This window comes from Phalacrocorax aristotelis, chromosome 1 (genome assembly GCF_949628215.1).
Source record: "Phalacrocorax aristotelis chromosome 1, bGulAri2.1, whole genome shotgun sequence".
Classification (NCBI taxonomy): domain Eukaryota; kingdom Metazoa; phylum Chordata; class Aves; order Suliformes; family Phalacrocoracidae; genus Phalacrocorax; species Phalacrocorax aristotelis.
Window position 1 is genome coordinate 111,603,783 of NC_134276.1, and position 25,126 is coordinate 111,628,908.

Below are 25,126 nucleotides of genomic sequence, written 5' to 3' on the forward strand. Positions count from 1 at the left end.
AGATAGGGTGCTCTCACAGGAGCTCTCAGGTTCCAGTGAGCTCTGCCAACACTCTTAGTTTGGTTAGTTTTAGGAAAGGTGAACTGTCAGTACCTGCTCTTGCCTGCAGTGTTTGAGTCCTAGCTTTCCCTTGGGGTAAAAAAACCTATGTGTAAACATACAGAGATATATACACACATACATGTACATAGGTATATATTAGATATGTGTGTATACATATATATATGGGTCTCTGTGTGTGTGTGTGTATATATATATACACATACACATAAATATGGATGGGCAAATGCTACCTTGTAAGCTAAATGGAAAATAAGTCTTTCTCTTACCATCTGGGAAGAACTTCCTTTCTGGTGTCTTCTTGTTCTTTCTCACAATTTCTGTTCTTTTCCCTTTTAATCTTGATGTCATAGTTCAATCCTACTATCTCAAATCTTCATATTTTTGCCTCTGCTCATAGTTTGATGTGTCTTACACTATACAGAGCTGACACAGAACATATGGTAGATTACTATCCATGCTACCACTAATGGTATCACTAAAACTTAAATACATGATGAATATTTCATTAAATACAATAATAAAATCAATTGTTCTCAAAAAAAGCCCTACTAAAGCCTAAGTCAAATATTGTTGCCAGAGTTTGAGTGCTTTATTGCTTCTTTTTCTTAGAAGAGCTGAAAAGCAACAAGCTTTACTTAATCAGTACTTTCTCTTCAGGGATTTTACTGATGCTGGATGTTTGCTGTTTGAAAATAAACACTTCAGTTTGGTCTGACAAGCATTGCTTGATGGATAAGTAAAAGCATTCTATGCATATTTTGACATATTCTAACAATACTTAAGTATCAGGAACAGTGTGGCCAGCAGGACTAGTGAAGTGATCATCCCCCTGTACTCAGTGCTGGTGAGGCCACAACTCAAATACTGTGTTCAGGTTTGGGCCCCTCACTACAAGAAAAACATTGGGGTGCTGGAGCATGCCCAAATAGCAACGAAGCTGGTGAAGGGTCTGGAGCACAAGTCTTACAAGGAGCAGCTGAGGGAGCTGCGGTTATTTAGTCTGGAGGAGGCTGAGGGGAGACCGTATTGCCCTCTACAATTACCTGAAAGGAGGTTGTAGTGAGGCAGGGGTCGGTTTCTTCTCCCAAGTTACTAGTGATAGGATGAGAGGCAATGTCCTCAAGTTGCGCCAGGGGAGGTTTAGATTGGACATTAGGAAAAATTTCTTCCCAGGAGGTATTTAAAAGACATGTAGATGTGGTGCTTAGGGACACAATCAAGTGTCCGACTTGACAGTATTAGGTAAGTAGTTGGACTCAATGATCTTGAGGGTCTTTTCCAACCGAAACAATTCTATGATCTGAAAGTAAGAAAGAACTGAAAATTTCTATGGAAATGTATATTCAATCAAATCTGGGCAAATGAAGTGAATATTTTTCTTTAGTATTTTGCATATTCCATGCAGTACTTTGATAGCTGCATCCTTACCTTAGAGTTAGTGTTATAATTGCAGTTCATATGGGGAGTGTATAATCACAAGCTAGGATTGGGCTCTGCCAGGTCCTGGTGCCCTGATCACACTATTGCTCTCATCCAGTCCATGTATCCTGACCTTCTGGGTGTGGAAATGAGGGTCAACAGATGGGACCTTGGCTGGTGCTTGCTACTTGAATGGTATAGAACTGGGATGCAGAGCGTACCTTCAGACTTGGTAGCGCAGCAGCTTTCCAACTCCTTCTGAGTCTCACCATATTTCAGACCCCCTTGTTCAAACATGCTTCGGGCACCTGGGCACAATGTGCTTCTCTGGGCTGTCATCAGGTGTCTTCATCACCACAAACCCAACAACTCCTCCTCCTCAGAAGGGGCAGAAAAGCAAGCCAGTGAGTTCTGGGTATATTTGTCTATAGCTGGTGATCTTCCCACAGATTACACTTGAGTAAGCTCGCAAACAGCTGATGAAAACTGTGAACATACACTCAGCCATCAGTCTTCAGGAAAAAGTAGAATCTAGGTCTAAACTCAATCCTGTTTCACTCTGGTATACTCTTAAATAAAAATCGAGTCCACCCCACGCTTTTTGAACAATTCGTAGTACAAACACATACGTGTGTGTTTTATTTTTGAAGTAAGCTCTTACTGCATTTATGCAAAACTTTGACCCCACTTCCCCCTTAGAACATCACTGTCATGGGATGCAAGATCAGCTAGAATTTCAGGCACAGGAAAGGGTCAAATAGCATAACTAATTACACTTTTATGAAAGACAAGAGAACACAAGTTCACCAATTTAACCCTGCAATACAACCACATTTAAATGTTGAAGACCCACTTGAAGCACAACCCATACACCTTAAAAATCCAAGCACAAAGTTCCCCAGAGAGATGCACAGCATGATCAGCACTGTCTGTTGTGTTTCCCCCACATTTTAAAATTAGCACAAGTAAAATGATTGCTTGGGTGCTAGCATTGTTCATGTTTCACAGTGGATTTTCTGATCTTTTTAGCTCTTTATCTATAGGTCTTCTATGACAGCATTTCTTCATTCTTCCCTCATGTTCTCAGTCAGTTCGGTCTTTATGTAACTCCTCTTCTGTATTCCTCCACTTCTCCATTACCAGTGTTTATTGCTAGCTGGGTCTCATAATATGTAACCAGGAGATCTGATGCTTCAGAATTGTTTAGAATAAGTATTCTACATTAAAATTTTGTTTGCCCCCTCCTTATGCTGGAGAAGACTACACAAGGCTTCTCCTAGTCTATATGTCTGTTTAAAGTGATTGAAGATGCTCTTAAAAGTTCACCTTTTAAATGCTAAATTTGCTTTGTTTATGACAGTCCATGGCAGCTAAGGAGATTTAGTTTTTCTTTGATCTTTTTAATCCCTATGTTGCTCTGTGAAAATACAGATTCTTAGAAAAACATCCTAGATTTGACCATATCTACCCTTTGGATTGGTAGGTAGCATTTATATAATATATTTTTCAGGAGGTTATAGAGGTACAAGTTTGGTTTTGACAGTCTTGGAAATTTGCCATGTTCTCTGTTATCAGTAGGTGCACTAGAGTAAACAAAAAAAAGCCCATGTTATTTGCACTGGTGGTAGATGATGATGGGAGAAATCATAGTACTCACAGCCTTGCCTGGGTTTGCTGATCTGACATCAGTCTTAAGAATTGGAGGAAATTCACATTAAAAGATATGGAGCTATTGATGCACTACAAAGAACTGAAAGCTAGGTTATAACATTTACCGGATGCAAATATGATCAGGAAAACTGCAGCCACAATCAGCTCTTTCCCATTCTTTCTCAAAATATTACAATGGTTAGGCTGTGTGGGACAGCTAAATGTCCAGTTGTCATTTCAGCTCACTTAAATCCACTTGATCAAACTAGGAGACCTAAATACAAACTGGCAGCCACTCTTCCTTCTCGGAAGCAAGTCGATATTTGGTCCATGTGTGGCAGACGCATAGCTAATGCAATAAATATGGTTCTTAAATTTTCTATATATAAAAATGAAAACGGCACATATTTTTTAGCTTTTTTTTTTGCATTTTGCAAAGAAGGATTTATCCTGTATTTCACATTTGAAAGGCAGACAATTGCTGTAAGTGATTCTGAATATTTTTGGACTCTTGTTTATCTGCATAAAGGATTAAAGCTTTGTGAATAAATATAAAAAATCTGCAATTCAGAAAAGCATAGCTTTCTAACTTCAGAAATCCTCTTCTTCCAGCTTCTTGAACTAATATATTTATAATCTATACATTGAAGATATTCAGCAGACTTACGATATTTTATAAATACCATTAAGCATATTAATCAGCAAACTTTTGTGATTGTATTCAAATTGAGTCCACTAGGATTCCTCTCACTTCGTAAAGTCAATATTTTTTTTTTTTCCCTATGGTGTTTTAGGGGCTGTCGACTCAGTTAATTCCTCCAGGGCTTTATATCACCCTCCCCCACTGCTTACAAGCAACAAAGAAAAGACAACAGAGATTGAGGAAAAACAGAATGCAGGATCAGTGCTCAAAAATACCTTAGGAGTTCCAGTCAGATCTTTTGGAGCAGAATGGAATATCTTGTTCCACATAAACTAGATTACTTAGCACTTGTGTAAACTAACCTTATGCCCCTTCCTTCAAGTTTATCCAGACATTGGTCATACCTCAGTTTAATTAGGGTGAGGGTTTCTATGTAATGTGATGCTATATAATATTAAGTGCACACAAATATTTGGCTAGACAAACATCTGCATTTTCACTTCTGAAATCAATCACAGTCTGAAAAATGCTGGAAATGAATGAACCAATGTATATGAGCAAAGTTTCTACAGTCGTTTAAGGAATAGTACACGCTTTCTTAGGTACAGACTGAATCTGAATATTCACTCAGATAAATAGGAGCTTAGGCTAAAGGATATCTAAACCTCTCACATCTTTGTTATTTACTACTTGGTACAGAAACACCTTTCCCAGCAGACATTCCTTGTAAATGGAAACAACTTTGTCAGTGCTAGAAAATGATTAATCAGTTGAGGTCACTAGGGAAAATCTGAAGTATCAGTGAAAAGTTGCTCTGTAAGTTCTAAAAGCACATGGAAAAGCACCAGTGAGGGGCAAGCATACTCACAACAGTTACTGAACAGCTGGGATACTTATGGCTACAGGATTTAATTTTCTCTTCCTTTCATATGAAAAGTTGCATTTTGTAACAGGTGTGATATGACTGCACCTATCTCAGAAGCCAGTCAGCAGCACTAACGTTCACAAGTTGCTTCCCATAGCAATGATCTCATCGGCCTGAACTGGTATCCTTACTGGAGATGCGTAGTTTAGCCAAGCACTGGCAGCTGTAATGTACTCAGGGCCTTTTGCCTGCAGCTTTTTTATTTGGGTTAGCTCACTACTGCATGTTCTTTATTATCTCGGCAAATTGATATTCAGAGATCTTTTTTTCTTCTCTTGTAAGGCATCTTAGGCTTTTCTCTCTCAAAAGGCTGCCCCTGATTGGCTCAATGGATGTGCAATAAGACCGTTTTGGTGTTTTCTCTAAATGTTGTCATTGCAAACCCAGCTGAAGTAAAAGCGCTTCTCAGCTTGGCGTATTGTATGTATTTTGTAACTAACAGGAACATCCTAGCTTTTTTGTCCTCTTTTGAAAATCCAAGAGACCTTGATTCTACACATAAAAGCTCTGGCAACAAGCCCACAGATCTCTCCTCTAAATGTATGCCAAGTGTTTGAGTTAAAAATTTAAAGAAAAAGATTTGGGGCAATATGGATAAAAATTCTGTCATCTCTTTTCACCAACTTTAAAACTCTCTCCCTTTATAATGTCATAATCTCTAAAATATATGCAATATTCTTCAAAGCTTGCCTTCTCTTTAGCATCTGCTCTTGGTAACAAAACAAAGAAAGATAAAAGAGCTCTTTGGAAAAAGCCTTCTCTCCTAGCAAAAAATGTATGTTTCCCTGCTCCCCTTTAAAGACCATGTGTTTGGTATCTAATTCTATTTAAATGGGTCACTAATCATTATGGCTTTGTATTGTACTGTCCAGTTCCTGCGGTAGGTCTCAAAGCAGTTAGCCATTGCAGGGAGGTGGTGTGCCATTCGCCTGGCAGTGTTTCCCTTTGTTTCGGGAACCGCAGTGCTTACAGTGCTGCATCAGCAACCATCGCTCCCGAAACCATCCTTCCATTCTTATGTTTGCTAACAGTTGCAACTTCCATGCTGAGGGTCTAATTAAGGAGGTGATGTGATTGAAAATCAGCTTCAAATGTGGTCAGTGGGTAATTTGAAGGATTACAAAGAGATGTTGCCTGTTTAAAGACAGAAGGGAAAAGGAGTTGATATCTGGGCACCTTGTAGATAAGCTTTACAGGGTGAAAGTTCAGCAAATTTTCTTCAGAAACTTAATTATTGGAAAGAAAGTAGGGTTTTCTCTGTATAATTTTCCCATTTAAATGTCAGTTTCTTCACTCTTGCTTTCCATTTTTACAAATGCCTTAATTATACAGGTGGAGTTATTTCTTCTCCTTGCTGTATTTGAATACCTAGGCATGTTCGTAGCTGAGAATTTTCCTCTTAGTTGTAATTAGCATGTAATGCTATTTCCCAGGTGGATGGTAGAGAGCTGTTCGTCTACACTCTGGAAGAATAACATGTGTAGAATCACATAGAAACCCACACACTTTTTGCTGTCTTATGTAGAGGTGTAGTACTCAATCTTAATGAGGTATTTTGGTTTAATAGACAATGCTGCTATGTTTTGACACTTCAATATGTTCAAAAGTAGATCCTGGAAAAAAAATCATTTACTTAAATAGCTTACAAGGCAGGCAACTATATAAGAGTCAATGGAAATCAATACAAAAAGAGACATTCCTACTACCAGGCTTTTGGAAGAGATGTATAGACAAGGTTGTTAAGTCATTTTCAATGGAATAATTTTCAGTGGAGTTCATCATTATTCAGTTGTATGTATTCCCTGTTCACTGTAATTTCCTTCTAACTTCCAAACTGTCCACTTTCTATGGAACATTTATAAAATAATAACATTAATTTGCAACTTCCTGGCAGTTCATGTTCTATAAGCTTGATTTCTCTAGTATCACATGGCTTTGTGTTTTTAGTGTCGCTTGAATTGCCCTAAATTTTTCCAAGAAATATGTTGCAAACAAATGTTAAGAAATAATTGATAATTTATATTCTCCAGCTCCAAATATTTCAATGGTCTTAATTTTTCAGGCTACTTTTCAATACGCTGCCCCTGAAGTTGTTGCCTGCTTTCTTTTCAAAGATCCTGTGGGAATAAGCCCCAATATGTGTCTCCTTGTGCCTGTTCCTCCCCAATCAAAGTTAATTATAACTAAACACTGACTATAAAAAGGAAAAGACATCTGTCCAAGGACATAATCAAAATTTTCTGAAGTTTGGTCAACATTTGTTGTACATACAACTCACTAGCTGGATTCAGTAATGCTCTGCTTAGGGAATAAATTACCACGGAATATAACACACTTTGATTGTGCTACAGGGGTTATGCCTGCTTTGAAGACAGTTTAAATTAAGTGGCAGAACAGTGTAGGGATGCCTAAAATATATCTGCCAACTCAAGGCATGTCAGTTCAACCTCCATTACCCTGACAACCTTGTGCATGCTATATATAACTACAGTGTGGGATAGCAAGTCCTGCGGCAGGGGAGAGATTTTCGCTGGAAACTATTCTGTGAAAGCTTTTAGGAAGACAAGCTGGGAACAGCCCTGGATAAAAGCAAGGCTGAATAAAAGCTGAGGTAGAAGCCAGAAAAGATACCCAAACTTAGAAGAATGCTTCATCCCTCAAATAACGTGGTGTAAAGACCCTATAAATGTCAGACAACAGAATAATTTTAACCTATGAACAGCCCACCCCATGCCAACTCTGGGTACATGGAAGAGGTTTTTGGGTGCTATCTTGAATTATATACAGTTCACTTACAAATAGGTGAAATTAATCTTTTTTATAACGATACATGAAGACAATAAAGAATAATTAAAATGTTATGATAATATTAACTTAAAACTGTGTTTGTTCAAATGTCGAATATTAATAAAATAGGAGTGGGCATTAGATCCAACTGCCTTTCTGAATCAGCGGACTCATGTAGCCCAGTGTTATGTCTCTGACAGTAACTGATCAAGGTACTTCCAGAAACAGCTTAAAAGCAAGTTATACTTTGATCTTTTGCCAGCATACCCTTCCAACAGTCAGCAGCATCAGAACTTCCTACTTGGGGTCGTAATCTGGATGGTCATGTTTAACTGTCATCAGTATATCTGTTCTTCATGTATTCATCTAACTGTGCTGTGGTCTGGGGCATTTTGAACATCGTATGGCCAGCAGTTTCACATTGCTGTGCAAAAAAAAAAAAAAAAGTTTCCTTTTATTTGCTTTTAAAACTATTATCTCATTTTTTAAGTTGGCCTCTTAATGATTGTATTGTGAATAATGATTCTCAATTGATCTGCTTCACATCATTTATTATTTCCTTTTTCTTAATTTCAGGTACCCTTCCAGTTGCCTCTCTATTAATCGGAGACTATCTAGTCTCTTTTCTTTGCAGAACTTATTCTGTACCCCCTGCTCACACTGTAAGCCTTCTATGTTTTCATTAGTTGTACCATATAATTTTTTCAGACAGCATAGCCAGAACTGCATACAGTAATTACAGTGTGGGCACACCAAAGATCTACAAACAGTTTAATATAACTTTGTTTATATCCAGCCTCCTTTTCCAATAACTCCCAACAATCTGTTTGCCATCCTGACTGCTATTTGTAACAACTAAATCAAATCTAGCATTGTATATGTTTGGGGTTTTTTTTATTAGCCTTAATTCGTATTTATTTATGGTGACTTGTAATTGCTATGTTAGCTATCAATGGCTAAATCCATTTGATCTTTTTGGACTCTTCTTCAGTTTTTCATACATAATTTCAACTTTGACCATGATGAGTAATTTTGTATCATCTGCATACTTTGGCATCTTTCTGCTAGTTATTTTCTCATGGCACGTGAATGCAATGGAATAAAGCGTATAGAATGAAATGAATGAGACAGAAAACCACAACAAGAAGGCGATGGCTATTAGACATGAACACTTATTTCTGAAGCAGTCATCTTAAATTACCACTTGCAAAGCCCGTTAGCACACTGCATTTTCTTGTCTGTGTTTAAGAGGAGTGTAGTTCTGAGGACTTACTTATCATGGGAATAGGGGCTTTACAGTATTAGATTCTAAGCTTCTTTCAGCTTGAAAACGTGGCAAAAAAAGAAACTGCTACCTAGAAAAACAGAGGATCAAGCCTGTAATGGATGATCTTAAAATAGCAGTATATCCTACAGCTCACTCAGGATTGCTGTTTATGTTATGCCACTCCCAGGGATTATTTTACTTTATGATCATCCCTTTGTCACCCCACAAAGGTATGCAATCATACCTAATCTGAACCAAACATGCTCAAACCTATGTGAGGCTATGCTAAAAAACATGATGTACGCTGAAGTACAATGACAGTAATATTTAAACATTATTTTTCCCCCGTATCAGAAATTTTAACAACCCAATCGCTTGTTAATATCTCAAGTTTAGGCTTCACCCATTACCTCTTTCTCGCTTGTATTTGCTTACTTAAATTATTTTAAGCCTATGAGAAGCAACAATCCTTGCTGTCCAAGTCAGGTGTACTTACAGAGACATCAGCAAGATTCAACTTGTTTAATTCTTGGCAAGTTTCTGTGAAAAGTTCAATATGGTATTTCTAGGCCTTTGGGGAGCATAAATTTCTGTGCTGTGCTAAGGTATAAGAAAAGAGAACCTGGAATGGATTAATTTTTATTTTCAGGTGTGGTAGATCATATTTCTTCTATTCATCAGTTCTCTTTAAAACTTCTTTAAAAGAAGTTTGCAGTGTTCAAATAATGACCTTTCCTAATGTGATCCTTATAGATCCATCCTTATAGGTGGTTTTATTTACTTTTGTAAATCAGGCTTCTACATACTGTTATTATTTTAGGAACACAATATCTTTCCAGGAATCACGTCTCCCCCAAAAATGTGTGGTTGTGTTCTCTCAGGGTGCGTGGTAAGAAACAATGACTTCGCTTCTTCAGATAGCTCTGTACAAGAGTATAGGAATAGTAATACTGGTTCAGACCCAAGTTCCTTCTCTTCTTGCAATACCCTATGTAAAATACTTTTCAAGAAAGATTGTAATAACCTAACAGATGGCTTGTGTAGGATAATCTGACACCGCCTGCTTATACTTAAAGGTTGTTTTAAACCAGAAGTGTAATTCTTTTCCATGTTTTTATTATTATTTATCATAACCAAATATAATTTTCTGTATAGATGTCTCAATCTTGTATTCCTGATGTCGGCAACAGCCATTTCTTGTCAGATAATATGTCTTTATGAAAAAACTTTGTTTTGTTAATTTTATTTTATTCTCATGCTATCATGTGAGAAACTTTGTCATCATTATTTCGTACGTGATTACTGTGACAGCCGTTATTCCTCTTTTCTCAGCAGTAAACCATCTCACACCTTTTCAGTCTTGACATGTCTTCCAGGTTCATGACCATTCTTATCATTTTTCTCTAAGTTTATGATCTATCCTGAAATACCTGATTTCAAAAGAATTCCAGATTAATTTTAACTACTGTTGGTAAATATAAATTGCTTTTCTGTCCTCCACATTCACATCTTCTTTCTAGCCTTGGCACTTCCCTAAGCAACTTGAAATAAAGCTGAATGAGTGTGGAAAAGGAGAGCTGTTGGGAATTAGGAGGCCTGAATTTGATTACTTTCTGTTGATCAAATTATAAACTCTCCGAAATACCTACCTGCAAAATGGGGAAAATAGTAGTTCCTTCTTCACAGAGCCTTGAATATAGGCACAAGAATTCAAATGATCTAAATACCTCAGAAAATGTTCTCAAATACATAATGCTGCAGAAGTGCAGGCTATCTGTATCCAGGCAGCCCAGTGGCTTGAAACTAATTGTTTCCTGGGACAGTACAAAATATATTAGATTTTGATATGTAAAATTTCAAAGTATGTGACTATGTTCCCTTCATTACAGTCATATACAAAAAAGACCTCTCTGAAGTTAAAATAGGATAATTAACAATTCTACCTAACAAGAATAGTTGAAGCATTAAGATTATGACAGGAAGATTAGCTAGACAATAAAATACAATACTGGCCTCTTTCTCACCTTCTTCAAAAGGAAAGCAGAGATAATGAAGTTACAAACAGGACCTTTTTTGGGGAAGAGCTTTTGGTTTAAAAAGCCAAAATAACCTTTATTCATTGTTCACATAATCCCCAGAGGATGTTAAATATTCTCCACAGGGATTTCAAGGGTGCTCCACACTTCCTCTTAAGCCTGTCCCTGGGCCACACAGCACTGCTGGCGCTGGAATTGTCACTGAGTACTTGTTACTTGGCCATTTTTTGACCAGCTCATAGTCTGTGATCTTGGAATCCTTTGTGAAACACAGGTTTAAGGAAAAAATGCATGAAGATGAGTAGGCTACGCCTTAGACAAAATAAAAATATCATGGTTTTTCTTGCAGATGTACAGCATAGCTGGAAAGACAGAAGGTGGTTCTTCTGCTTCAATCATAGCTGATATGTCTCACATAATAAGTTTTATATTAATCAGCCAGTATTTGTTTAATTGCAACATCTACTTACCATACAGAAGAGAGTCGTGTGTGGTTTGTTTGTGGTGGTGGGTTTGTTTTTCTTCATGGACAGCCAGAATATATTTTATAACTTTTCCTTTCTTTCATATAGGACTTTAATTGTCATCCTCTGTCTTAGTCACTTTGCATAGCCTTCTTTGGTTCTTTGTGACTAAAAATGTCACTACAACTCTTCTAGTAGTTATTGTCTGAAGCTCTAAAACAGATTCATTATCTCATACCTGTGAGCAGGTTTTTATTTCATCTTCAGATGTAGTTCAAAATCTAAGCAACAGCCTTCAGACTTGTGTTACCCAAATCTGAAAAGCTGCTTCTCTTGGCTTGTAAGACACTGTGACCATTAATGTTAAGCAGATGTACCCGATGCTACTTTTTTCAGAAACATCAGCAAAGTTTTCACAGTGCCAGTGCCTTTATCTCTCCAGTGCTTTCTCGTTGCCTCTTCCTTTTAGAGTAGCTGAGTCTAAGTTACACTTGGTTGCAGTTGGCCAGCCTGCAGTGAGAAAATGTACTTTTGACTACATCTCAATAGTAGGGTGACTTAGTCTGTAGATAGAGGGAACGGAAGTTTGGATATGTCCCTGTGATGCCCATGAACCCTCCTTAGTTTTGGGATCTGGTGGGTTAGATTAACCATTTTGCCTTTTGTTTCCTTATTCAGCTTTCACAAACATTCCTGCACTGAAAAGCATCTTAATTAATTTTGATCTTTGTTTTCAAATTAATGGGTGTGGTTATCAATAAAAATTAGTTCTATAAGGTAGTTTTTAACACTTCTACAATGTAGAGCTTTGACCAGTCATAGGTAAACCTAAAAGACAGATGTTTTAAAGTTACAAGCAGCTGAAAAAAAAGGGCCTTAATATTAGCATTACTTATCCGGGCTTAACTATAGCTTGTATTGTGTGACTCAGCTATAATTCTATTAGCAATAAGACACTGCAGGGAGTATATTTCCAAGCAATTATTATTCTTGGGTGATTAAGGTAATTCTAGATATGACCTTGTCCCATATAACACCACAAGAGGCATGTTATAATTTTCCAGAAGTGTATTGCTTGTCTCATCTCATTGCTTAATTATAAAATGTACACAGTAAATATTCTGTAGATAGGAAATGGAGGCTCATGGAACTGATACTAAAAAACCCTCAAGTATTATATTATAAGATAAAGTGTAAAGTATGACTCCTTATTTTGCCACAGTATCAGCTGCAGTTTTATAACAAAATAAGCAAATAAGTAATTTCAATCATAGATCTACTTATTTTGGAGCCACACAAGATGGAACAATCTTTATGTCACATGGTTGTAACACATTATAACACACCTTTTCTCTCTTTTTACAGCTTTCTTCCTGTGTTACTGGAAGTTTTTCATATTAATTTAAAGCAGTTCAATCAATAACCTGTGGTCTTCATCAAAGTTTTTTTTTCTCTTTACAGCAAAACTTAAATCTGATTAAGAACAGGTACAGTAAACTCACCTCTATTTCCTTCTAGGCTTTTTCCGGCATGCACAAAACTGAGATTCAAGCTAATTCTCTTAAAGAAAAAAAAGGGTTTATGCAGCTATAGATAGGATAGTCTTGATGCAGGGTTTGGGTTTTTTTTCATCCTGAGGATAAGAATATTATCAAAATTCAGTGCTAGGGAATAAAGAAAAAGAACCGAATCCTGAAGGAAACACATGATCTAATAATCTCTTCTGCCTTTGTAGGAAATCTGTATGCAAGAAATTTCAATTATGACATAATATACTCTATAATCATAGAAGTATTTATTGGGGCTGATCAAAAGCTGACTGGAATAAATAAAGCTACAATGAGTTAGTTCAGTTCAAACATAAAATATTGTGAGTTTATTTAGTGATATAAGACTATAAATTGCCACTAGTTTTTTTAACGTGGTATGTTACAAGATCTTGAATCTATACTCATAATTCCTCAAAAATTGTGAATAAGGCAAGAATTTGCCTACGCAGAATTTAGACATTAATAATTGACATACAGGGCATTTTCTAGGGATTAATAACCAGCTGGGAGAGCTGATGACCTGAGGCAAAGCCAAGGGCCATTAGCCCCTGGCTGGTTATTAAATCCCCAGGAAATTCCCAATGCCAAGGTCATGATTGCTATTACAATCCTTTTTTATCAAGTAAAAAAAAAAAACTTGCTTCATTTTGTTTCATCCTTCTCAATAATTTATTTTAAAATGCTGTATGTAAAATGAATTCTATGACATTGTTATTTGGACATTTCTAGGGATCTAACAAAAACCCCTTCAGTATCAACAGAAAGCCTCATATTTTTTCTGATAGACTGTGGATCACACCCTACCAGCCTCTTTACTGGTAGCAATCAAAATACTTTTTTAATATCTAGTACATTGTGAAAGCTAATTCACAGTAAAGAAACAAAAAATTTTCCTTTTAAGTTAGGAACAAAAATGGCAAACGCCAACAGTAGTTGGGAAAATGGTAGCTAAGTAAGAAGAGTTAATTTGCATCATTTATATCATACAATGATAGGCATTACGTTATAGTCAAATGTCTGTTCAGGTCATTACTGTACCTTGTGTGCAAAATGATACATTTAATTGTCTGGATGTGATCTACAGTACAGTACACAGCAATAAAGTATAAGATAGTCAGAAAGAGGATGCAATCAGTACCCTATATGTAAATGCTAGCATGCTATTAAGAAAATCAGCTACTTGGTAAAACAAGTCTGGCATCAGAGAAGAGGGAAACAGTCATATTTTATTGTCAATAGAAGTCGTGAAAGCATGCATATTAGATTAGAACTAACCTAATTGGAGATATGGGTGATTTGCAGTACAGTAGAGAGAACAGGCGTTAATTTGTGTCATGCTACGCCATGTCACTACCACTTGAAATTCCATTGGGCAATATTAATTCAAACAGAGGTCTAGGCTGCTAATAAATGAGGTAAATTGAGTCAATTACTAATTTCATGGCTTTCTGATTTTTGGTTTGGATAGATAATATCCACAATTTAATGCACTGTCCTCTAGAGATCTTTGCCACTTATGAAGAACATGTGTTCATAGAATTATTTATACTCTTCGTTTTGATAAACATTGTTCCTGTACCCAGAGCAACAGGACAAAGGATAGGAAAGGAGCCAGGTTTTGTCTGCTTTTTCCTCTTGATTGAAATCTTTCACTATTTGTGATATGGCTTTCTTGCCTTCAGGCAGATCTTCACTTTCTCCTTGTCATTTGTCTCCTTGTCATTCAGTGGCACGAAAAAGTCTTCATTCATGTGACTGCATTGACACTTCCCTATCAATACCTTATCACTGCTTTAAGCAGATGGAAACAATATTTTGTACCAGTGAAGGAAGAGAGGAGCAGCTTTTACACCCCTGTCTTGCAGGAGGGACCCCAAAGCTGGTCCTGATTCCCATAATCAAATGTACATTTTTTTGATTGCTCCCTTCTTTTGAGTGCTGGCTCTACCTCTACGCTCTTGCTCCGTTCCAACCTGTGGCTGATAAGGCAGGAACCATACTGTCAACTCCAGCAGCTCACCTACGGCACAGCCCAGGGAGCACTCTCTGATCCACTAGCTCACTTGCAAGTATTGGACGCGCTCCCAGAAATCCCACTTCTAATAGAATCTCTCCTACTGTAGCAGCACAATGTAAAACCCGATACCTCTGTTCAGGAAAGACAAAGCAAAATAAGCATGATGAAGGGGTTTAGATCTCTCTGGCAGAATTCTTTGTGTGCTCTGCTGTATCTTCTTACTGAAATGGCATGTTATTTATTCTTGCTAACTGACCTCGCCACCTTTTAGTTAAAGATGTATATCACCTACTCTAATTTCTTTCCCTTTCTGATAAATGCATGTCAATCACTTATAAAATTTAAAATAAATGACAAGGACATAAAGAAACACTCCCCTCAGCACCACCACCACCCCCCCGCAAAAAAAAAGAAAGAAGCAACCCTAACATAAACTACTTAACATGGAGTGGTATTGGGGAGAAATAACAGTATAGAAAATACATGTATCAAGACAATCTTCCTTCTTGCTTCTATGGAGCAAGCTCAGCATTTCTCCTTCTCTTTTACCTTTCTATTTTTTAAATTTAAATTTAGATCTAAACTTATTTAAGGACCTCAGAAAGATTATTTTACAGTTTATTCTTCGCGCCTATTGTTGCATCTTCTTCAGTAGGATATGTTTTAATCTGGTTTTAGTGGATACAGAAGTTCGCTGTCTTTCAAAACTTTTGATGTCCTAAGCAGAGAATGAATTGTGAGAGACAATGAGGGTAAATTAGACTGAAGAAACCTTCTATAAATACACAAATATTGTGGTAATCACGCTGATGGAAAAGGAAATACAGAAAAATGCAGAGGCAGCTAAATTACAGTTAAATGATCTGAAGCCACAGTCCCATCTTTCATGGTTCACTACAGGTCATTGGGTGAATTTTATTTTTCACACCACCACGTGTCTGCATTTCTAAAATGAGTATCCATGACTACATCTTGAGGTGAGCTTTAAGTTCCTACATCTTATGGCCATAAATACAGCTAACAAATCTATGTATCTATTCCTTTCAACCAGAGCTTATATCTATTTAATGTTGCCATTTCATGACTGCAGGCTTATTCTGATGGAGCTTTTAATGTTTATTTTTCAGTATAAAAGTAATAAAGAATTTCTTCCTAGAATACTGGCTTTATTCTGAATATAATGGAGAAATGCATAGGTTATTTAATTCCTATCAATATTTGGTATTGGGTCTCACTTTCAGTAGCGAGTCTTTTCAGTAGCAGTCTTTTCCCTCAAACTGCTCCCACAGAATTCAAACCCACCATTTCAAACCAATGTCTGTTAATTTCTTTAGAACTATCATTTGCTTTATGACTTACTAAAGCACACTGTATAAAAACATATTTTTGTGTAAAAGCATATCATGGCACAAGACTCTGTTTACACTATTGTTTGTCAATGCAGTTTTCAATGCAGTAGTTGAAAGTAAGGGAGAAAAAATCACTTGACTGTTGGGTGAAATGTTAGTCTTCAAATCCAGATAAAAATGAACATGGCAACTTATTAATATTAATACTAACCTATTAGTATGTATAACATGAATATCTCAACAACTACTCATTCTCTAAGTTGATAAACCAACAATGAATGTATCATTCTGCAAAACACCGTAAGCCTTTAAGTGCAGGGGAGAGACACTGGAACTGAAATGAAACAGATTGGTTCTCTGTTAGATTTGCACTTTGCATGTTTGTGAGTATATTAACCTCAGGATGGGAGTTGTGTGCCCCCTAATTACACACTCAGGTTATTCTGAAAAGCTTTTAATCGGACTTTCACATAACAGTGAACATGAAAAACATACAGATAAAAAGGGGCCATGCCTTTGAATTTACATGGACAAATAGTACCTTCAAGCCTTCAGCAGTAATTTTTTCTGTTGACATTGTAGATGTGAGTTTTATGCTATCTGGGTCAATAACCTCCTTGTTTCAAGAAAAATGGCTTCTTTTTCTGGAATGTTTAACAGACAGTGGTGGAGATTAAACAGAAGCTCTTACATAATCTTTTCATTTGTATGTTAAGAAGAGATGGACAGGATGCATATAGAATGGTATTTGTGGAATTTTTACCAAAGCTATCATTGCAATAGGAATCTGAAAATAAATTACTTTTCAACTACCATCATTCACAATTTTTTTTTTCGGCTTAGCAGGGCAAAGTGTTGACTTAAGCCTTTTCAGTGAATTAAAAGCATTAAGGAGGAAATAAATACAATGGGTGCAAATCCATTTTACTGCTGAAATTATGATTTTACTAGCTCAGTAGGAAATACTCTCCTGCTATGGCTGCAGAACCCCTCAGAAGAAATTCTGGTTCCACTGAAATTAGGAGAAAGGCTTCCTTTGATGTCAGTGGAGACAGGATTGCATCCTGGTGTTTGCCACCATGGATGCTAAATTTAACCCTCAGGAGAAATGTATTCGCCAGTGTCCTCAAAGCACAGCTTCACAGTATTTATTATACACTGTCTACTCTCCAAGACAGCACTACTTTTTTTCTGCCAATTCTGACTGCAAATAAATAAAATCTAGGTGAGGAATCATGAAGTCTCTCATATTTCTGTGTTCTCCTGTACCTGTAGTAGAAGACTAATTTTGTTAGTTGGCCAGTTTTTGTTAGACACCGAGAATTTTTATAAAATAATTTCACAATAAGATATCACAATTACTGGAATTCTGAGAAAGGGAATTTATCACCTATTCAAGAAAAAAAACACAAATAGGCATGACCTCCAAATAGATGTAACTTTTATTTGAGAAGTGTTAGACTTATAACTAACAATTTGCTGGTTTGAAGTGCAAATGTAGCTTTAATATCACATCTTAAGAGGTAGGAGTTTAGAAGTTTAACTCTTGGTAGACTTGAACAGTGGCTGGTGCATGGTCATTTGCTGCAGTCTAAAATAAGGCTTATCTCTCTAGTGTGAGAGATATTGAAACTCTAGCAATGGTACATCAACAACTGTTGCCATCAGTGGAGTTTTCACAATGGAGTACAACCACAACATTTAGTGAATAGTGACTTGAAAAGCTACCTATTTAAATGCTTTAAGTTGCAAGCCACTGTGTAAGCAAAAGATAAGAGATCCTCTTAAATTTAACATAAATGTGTGTAATACATTCTGTCCATCTGCAGTTTTTCTTGTTTCGGAAAGTACATCTCTTTGCCCCGGCCTGACCAAATGTATTAAGGACTAAACTTCTAAAATAACACAGTATCATAAAATGGTTTGAGTGGAAGACACCTTCAAAGATTATCTAGTCCAATCCCTCTGCCGTGGTCAGGGATATCTTTAGCTAGATCAGGTTGCTCCTTTTGGCTCGTACTTGCTGTGGAGTTGTTGATGAATGTAACACATAAAGTATGTGTACAGATGTCCTTCTCTGGCCAGCATAAGAATAAAAAAAGCTGTATAAATTGGTAGGTAAATAAAATATTATTAGCAGTATTGTCTACTCCTCTTGCTTTAGAAGGTACTTTGGACATAAGCCTCTAAATTTTACCAAAGCCTCTAGGGGCAAAGGCAGAACTTTCCTATCTTCTACTGATTAAAAGACAACCAGTTGTCCAGTAGATTTAGTGGTATGAGTCATAACTTTAACTCAGGCAGTTTTGTGGACAGCCTGGATATGCAGATGGCCCTGGCATATGATTATGAAAGTCATGCAAATCATTTGTCATCGAATCATTGCATCCCAAGCTGTTGCCATTTAATTGTTCAATTTATACAAAAGCAAATGCCAGTAGAAAAATTTGAACTACTGGCATGATTATTCTGTGAAGTGCTTCTGGTTTATCAGCTGCAGATTTTTTCAACAGTTAACTTCTGTCCCAGAAGGTCACATACTGTGTCACCACCTCATTTGACATGTTTCTGTCAGTTTTGGTGTCTTCAAAGTTTTTTTTTGTTTGTGTTATTCTCTTTTATCTCTCTGACCCAAAGCCAATAAAATGTTTAAATTTCCTACTTAATACTGAAATAATGTTTATTTTACTTAATCTGGGCCTCTGTGCTTTCCGAGAATGTAGGTCAAAATAATTTCCTAACGCTCTCTACCTAATACATTTAGGCAGGTTTGAAAATTTCTATTTGTCTACAAGCTGGGAGTCATACTATAAAGTAGGAGAAAAAAATATTAGTACTATCTTATTACCATAGCAAAGGTGAGGAAAATAGGTTTGTTGGCGCAGACAGGCAAGCCTTCATGTTTTGTACTATGAATTAAAAAGCCTACTTTTTTCAGAAAACCGACGGTTGTATGCTTATCTCCCATGTTTCTGGTTGCGCTTTCTCCCTTAGAGTAGAATATGACTTTTAGATTGGGAAGAAGGCCATATTTTCCTGTGTGTTTGTGCCATGCATGTTATACATATTACAGATGTGATCATAATCCAGCTACACTATAATCTATGTCTTTGTGTTCAGTGACACAAAAGAATGCATGTGCTTAACTGTAAGTCACACAACTGGATCATAAGGAATATGCTGGCTAACATGCTTTTAGTGTGCAGCAAATATAAAAGTATATGATGCAATTAATTAGGAACATATTGGAAATATCTTTGTGACTGGTGGATTTAAATGGCAATGAAAAGATTAGCTCCTTGGTCAAGCATCTTAACTTAATGAGAAGTGTTGAAATGGGACGGTATTAAATATGCTGACAAGCATGCTTATTCCAGTTGGTAGTGCTAGAATAATGTTTTAGGTGCATTTAAAGAATACAGTGGTTGGGCTGCAGGAATGTGAGGCCTAAGAGAAACAGAGCACCAGGAAATATAAGTAAAAATGAAGTGATGTATTAGCTTTTCCGTTTGACTTGTGTTGCAAGAGGAATAGGCAGCACTACTGATACTATAGTTCTGATAGCATAGTTCAGATAGCCTTTACCTGGTTGAATTTTAGAAATGGAATTGAAGTCCTTATTATTCTGTTTATAGCATTTATAGGAAAGCATTACAAAACAGAACACTACATCAGCACTTTTAAGATTTTAAGGTTTTAAGATTTCATATTTCCTCTCACAGTTCTGTCATCCCATTTGGTCTATTTGTAGATATCTTTATTTCCAGGTTTTTATGGGCCACTAGCTGTCCTCATTCCATGGATACCTAAAACAATCATAGCTTTAGCTGAGGAGATAGGAATTTGGTTATGATGGGATTCATGAATTTCAGATTAAAGATGCTTAAAATGGTCAGGAATCTGTGTATCAAATGAGGAGGAGGGCAACATACCTTTCTGGATATATACTCACACCAAAAATGCTAATAGAGTAGAAAGGAATGGGGAAAAGGACAGGTCAGCAAAGAATTCAGGGTTCAGGGATGGAGACAATTTGCAAGCCAAGCTGAATAAGGTCTTGCAAAGGATGTAAAAGCAAACAGAAAAATTACTTCAATCATAAAAGTAAAAGAAGAAAGTGAAAAGTCAGTGTGCACTGGTGATTCAGTACACTTCAGAACTAACTAACTACTTCTCCTCAGTTAGGTGACTTTGATCATCGGAGTAATGGTAGAGTGCACTGTAAGTCCATGAGAAATTTCCATAGTTGAAATGGAAAGCAATTTAGAAGTACTGATTGCTTTTTACCAGGAGAGTCTTCACCTCAGATTCATAACAAACCTAAGTGGTAGGTCACATGGCAGGAGTTATCAAGAAATACATCAACTAAGATTTCAACGTGCCACATGAGAATAGCCTGGGTACTTTCTATATTTAAGGAAAGGAATGGAAGTAATATATAACTATAGGCCTAGCAATCTGACAGCAGCAGTATGAAAAATTCTGAATAATTAGACATGGTAGTACAGGTTATCTAGATAAAATACAAAGGTACACCATACCAGACTATACTGATAGTTTTATTTCCAGAAAAATGTTTCAGACCTTAGGTAGAACATGGTAAAACATTCTAATACAACCATATGGACAAATATTACTTAAAATGGAGAAGGTCAGAGTTATTAGAAAAAAACATGTGGATGTATGAGGAACTGGATAAACAGCAAAGAGCAGTGAGAAGTACCAAGTAGTAGTATCAAACAAATGGGAGCTTGACAATTCATTTCCGACATGATTAGTCTTGGGACTGTGAAAAAAAGGATGATTTCAACAAGAGTTGCCTATGAGAAATTGTAACACAGAAGAGCACTGAAATAAAGGAACATCTGGATGTAACAGAAGTGATGCAAAATTCAGTAAATGCAAAAGGCAAGAGTTTCTGTCAGCAACATGACACTTGTTATCCAGAAATACCTGAGGATCAAAAGAAAAGGAGTCCAGTAACTGATCTCGGGATATAGCAGAACACCATCTGTCAATGGCCTCAGTCATTAATAAAATGAAAGTGATCGAAGAATACATCTGGGAAAATATTTTTAGCCAAATACAAAATCGTTAGTACTATCATCAGACCTCAGCAGAATAGGATGTACAGTGCTGGTTGCCCATGTCCAGGAAGGGTAAACTGGCACATGTGCAGCCATGTAGGACTGAGAGGAGTTATGATCCCTATCTCAAGGGGTAAAAGACAAAAAGAGTAAAGAGTTGTTTAAGCTCTTTAAACATTGGCAGAACACATGGATAAAAATATATGTCTGAGAATAAATGTGGAACATCGCTAAACATTAGAGCAATGAAATTTTGGGGACTGTCTTTCAGTCCAACTACTTCTAAAATGGACCTTGAAAAGTTTATGAAAGGGATTATGTGTTGTGATTGTGATATTAAATCACTGATGCTGAAGAGTTCTTATAACCTCCTATCTTGACAATAGTGAGAAACGTACCTTGTGATTCTCATTCGTGTATTTCTTCTTAAGACTCAAGACCCTAGTGTGAAGAAAAATAAGAAAAGAAATAGAGTTAAATTTGGAATAGTACTTCTCTCTCCATAAGAAATCCAGATTGGAATGTTAGACAATGCCAGTAGTAACAGAGTTCTGGCTGCAAAACAGTCAATTTATTGACTCATTAACAGTTCATAAAATTTAGCGCATTCCTCTGTTTCTTGTCACTGGTAAACATATGCTCTGAATTTACAGTGGGATCTGCAGTACCATTCCATAAATATTAAAAATAGTTTTGTGATCATTACAATGAATGTGTTTCAAACCACAGTAGAATTCTGATCTTAAAAGAATGGCAGATTGTGTCAGACAAGTTCACGTGATTCATGACCTATTGAACTCACTGAAACAATTCAGCATGCAACTCACAGAAAGCCTTCATGAACAATTTTTCTTCTGGAATCTAAAAGCAATTTCTGATCATAAACATAATTCTAGCGGTGTGGATTAAACATACTGTTGCTTACTGCAGTGTGTCACAAATGGAACCAGTGAAAGGGCATTCCCAGGATACTGCTAAACCAATATGATGATTATAGATCTTTTCAGTACAAAACTGAGTTAGGACATAAACACCATTTTATCTAGTATTAAAAAGGGTCTGGTATATCTGTTCCTGCCAGATTCTTAGAATTTTACTGATGCTGAAAAGTGGTATTTAATTTGAGTAAGGGAATTAGAATTTGACACAGAAGTTTTAAAAGTCTGTCATAAGTACATATTGACAAAGGAGTTAATTAACGGACTGAACTCATTACTGTGATATTTCTGTTCCTTTTATATATATACACACACAAAATGCTAGTGAAATATATGAAAATGGCTCAACAACTAACACAAGAAGCAGATATATTCCTTAATGTGAGCTTTTACTTTTTCTTTTCAGCAGAAATGTGGTATGAAAATTGTTGACAACAGAAAAAGAGAATCTCCTTTTTTCTCCACTTCTCATGAACTTGTCTTGTTCAAATGTGTGATTCCCTTTTGCAACACTCTTTGGATGGTAGGGTCTTCAACAATTTTTAGAATAGCATCAAATGTAGCTAACAGTAGACTCCTACATATGAAAACCTGTGTCATTTCCCTAGTGGGAAGTATTTGTTTTGGTTGTCCAGTTTAAATTTTATTTGACATGATGAGGTTAAAAAGTCAGAAAAAGTCATACCTTTTATATGCAGACATGATACTAAATTATCAGACCAATTGTCCTGCAGTAGTAATGAACATACACTTTCACAGAAATTAAGCAGATCTTTTCCCTGGCAAGGCATAAAATTAATTATTATTTTTATGTGTAAAATTGGATTTTTTGGTGGACAATTAGCTACAAATACCTGCATTTGTAGAGTACAGTGCATGTGACAGGGAGAAAGAGATCCTACTTCATTGACTGCATATGATATGAAGGGCTACAATTTTTGTTGCTGTTCTGTAAGTAACTTTATACAAAATAACATATTTATTTCTAATTTTAAAAGTCCACCTAAGACATAAAAGTAACAAAACTCTCACCAAAAGGCTACAAAAAGGATAATAATTTGTTCAGCCTGGAGTAAAGTGGGAGTTGGCTGTGTAAACATGCATCTTCCATCTTGTCCTTATGGATCTCCATTCAGCTAGATATTCTATAGGCTTTGAATAATTGAAAACATATGCAAGCAATGAAAAAGGCAAGATCACCATGACTGAGATTTGTTCCATAGCACACTTGCCGCTTTCGCTCAGAGTTTTTATGGGATACAGCATACTAAATATGAGATTGCACACATTTGCAATCAAGATAAATATATTCTAAGCAGCTGATGCATCTAATTAACACTTCCCATGTGAAATTGAATAACACAGTCCAAATTTCCTTTTAACTAACGGGAAACTTCCATAAACTCAAAGAACTGAAGGCCAGATAACATTGCCTGTTCTGACCTTCTGTAATGAACCAGATATTATGCGTCTTCCAATAATCCCTGCAGCCAATTGCTATGATTTTTTTTCTGATCTGTTGAGATGTCCCATAGAACAACATTCAGTCTCAGTTCTAAATAATGGGGAATAACCTACATTGTTGGGTAACAGCCGAGTGCTTGATACTGACTTTTTAACAGCTGTAGAAGTGTACTGCAACAGCTTTTCTTCAGCTCCTGTGTGCAAAAATTTATAAATGAATACCAATCTTTACATTTTTGTTAAAATCTTTATATTGAAGTCTTCTAAATTATTCCTTAAAGACCTGTTTCTTAACTTCAAAATATCTGGCAAGTCTCCTCCGAATTCTTCCTAGTTAGGAGTGTAGAAATTAAAACTTGATGCAGTCCTCTATTATCTGACACCAGATGAAATGGTGCTGTCATCCTTGATTCTGTATCTTTACAGGCATCCGTGATCTTTACGAGTCATCATGCAACTAATATGTGATTCTTAGACCATATATATTAAAAAAAAAAAACAAAACCCAAACCAAACCACCTCTGTAATTTCCTGCCTCTGCAGTGTTTTGATTTGCCACTTTAACTGGTTGTTTAAGTGTAAGAATGATGACATAGACCACTAAGGCATTATATATGTGAGGTATTATGTTATTAGGTGGTATATAATTAAGTATTATATAACTAGATAGTTCAAGTGAGAATGCTCTAACACATAACTGGACATGTAAAAACATTTTTAGTTGTTTAGTTTATAGTGTTTAGTTTTAGTTTAGCATTTGATTACAGTGTAGTAGTACTGAGTATATGGCATTGACTAAGCCCTAAAATGATCAAAGCTATTAGCATATCTAACAGCATCTTGATGATGATGAAATAAATCTTATTAAAATCTAATAATTGGCATTGATCCTAGCAAGTTCAATAAAAGGCAGGGTGTTCAAAAACACTGTGCAGAGTAGATTTTGGCAATGCTATTGGTACTGGTTAGCAATAGGCAGTCTTACACACCAGGTACGTAATAGTGCCTGACAAACTAAATCAAGGGCATTTACAAGATCTTTCAAATATACTGCCACATATTAGCAAAAGCTTCTCTTCTGAAAGTGTTTTACACAGGGCAGATTGTAACAATAAACAATTGCATGAATCCTTGCCTTGGTATCATATAACAAATAATAACTCAGGATATGGTAATACTGTTATGTTCATTCAAACATACTGCCTGAAAAGCTACTGGGCATGTAGCTGACATCTCATTCGTTTTCCTCCCACTTTACTTTCACATCTCAGCTTGCAGCTTCCAGCCGTACATAGGCACTGTCTGGTGTTAACCATATGTAGTGTTATTACTCAAAAACGACAGCTTTTTTATTTCGAAAAGCTGTACTGAGTTTTGAGATAAAACAAAAACTCTTTTAGAAACCAGAAATCAACTTAATTAAAGCAATCTTATGTCTTTGCTTTGATTTTTCTTTTTTCATACTGT

General features: G+C 36.3%; 2 long non-coding RNA genes across 2 annotated transcripts; both read right to left on the bottom strand.

The window, feature by feature from the left end:
- Positions 1–301: 301 nt before the first annotated feature.
- Positions 302–13,011, bottom strand: LOC142061232 (uncharacterized). Its single transcript, XR_012662078.1, has 6 exons — positions 12,757–13,011; positions 11,261–11,764; positions 8,761–8,842; positions 7,755–7,911; positions 1,107–3,065; positions 302–486 (listed from the first exon to the last, which is right to left on the bottom strand). It is a non-coding gene; the product is annotated as an uncharacterized LOC142061232 (long non-coding RNA).
- A 1,171-nt stretch (positions 13,012–14,182) lies between these two features.
- LOC142061289 (uncharacterized) lies at positions 14,183–23,853 on the bottom strand. Its single transcript, XR_012662100.1, has 3 exons — positions 23,774–23,853; positions 21,656–21,698; positions 14,183–15,539 (listed from the first exon to the last, which is right to left on the bottom strand). It is a non-coding gene; the product is annotated as an uncharacterized LOC142061289 (long non-coding RNA).
- Between the last annotated feature and the right edge of the window lie 1,273 nt (positions 23,854–25,126).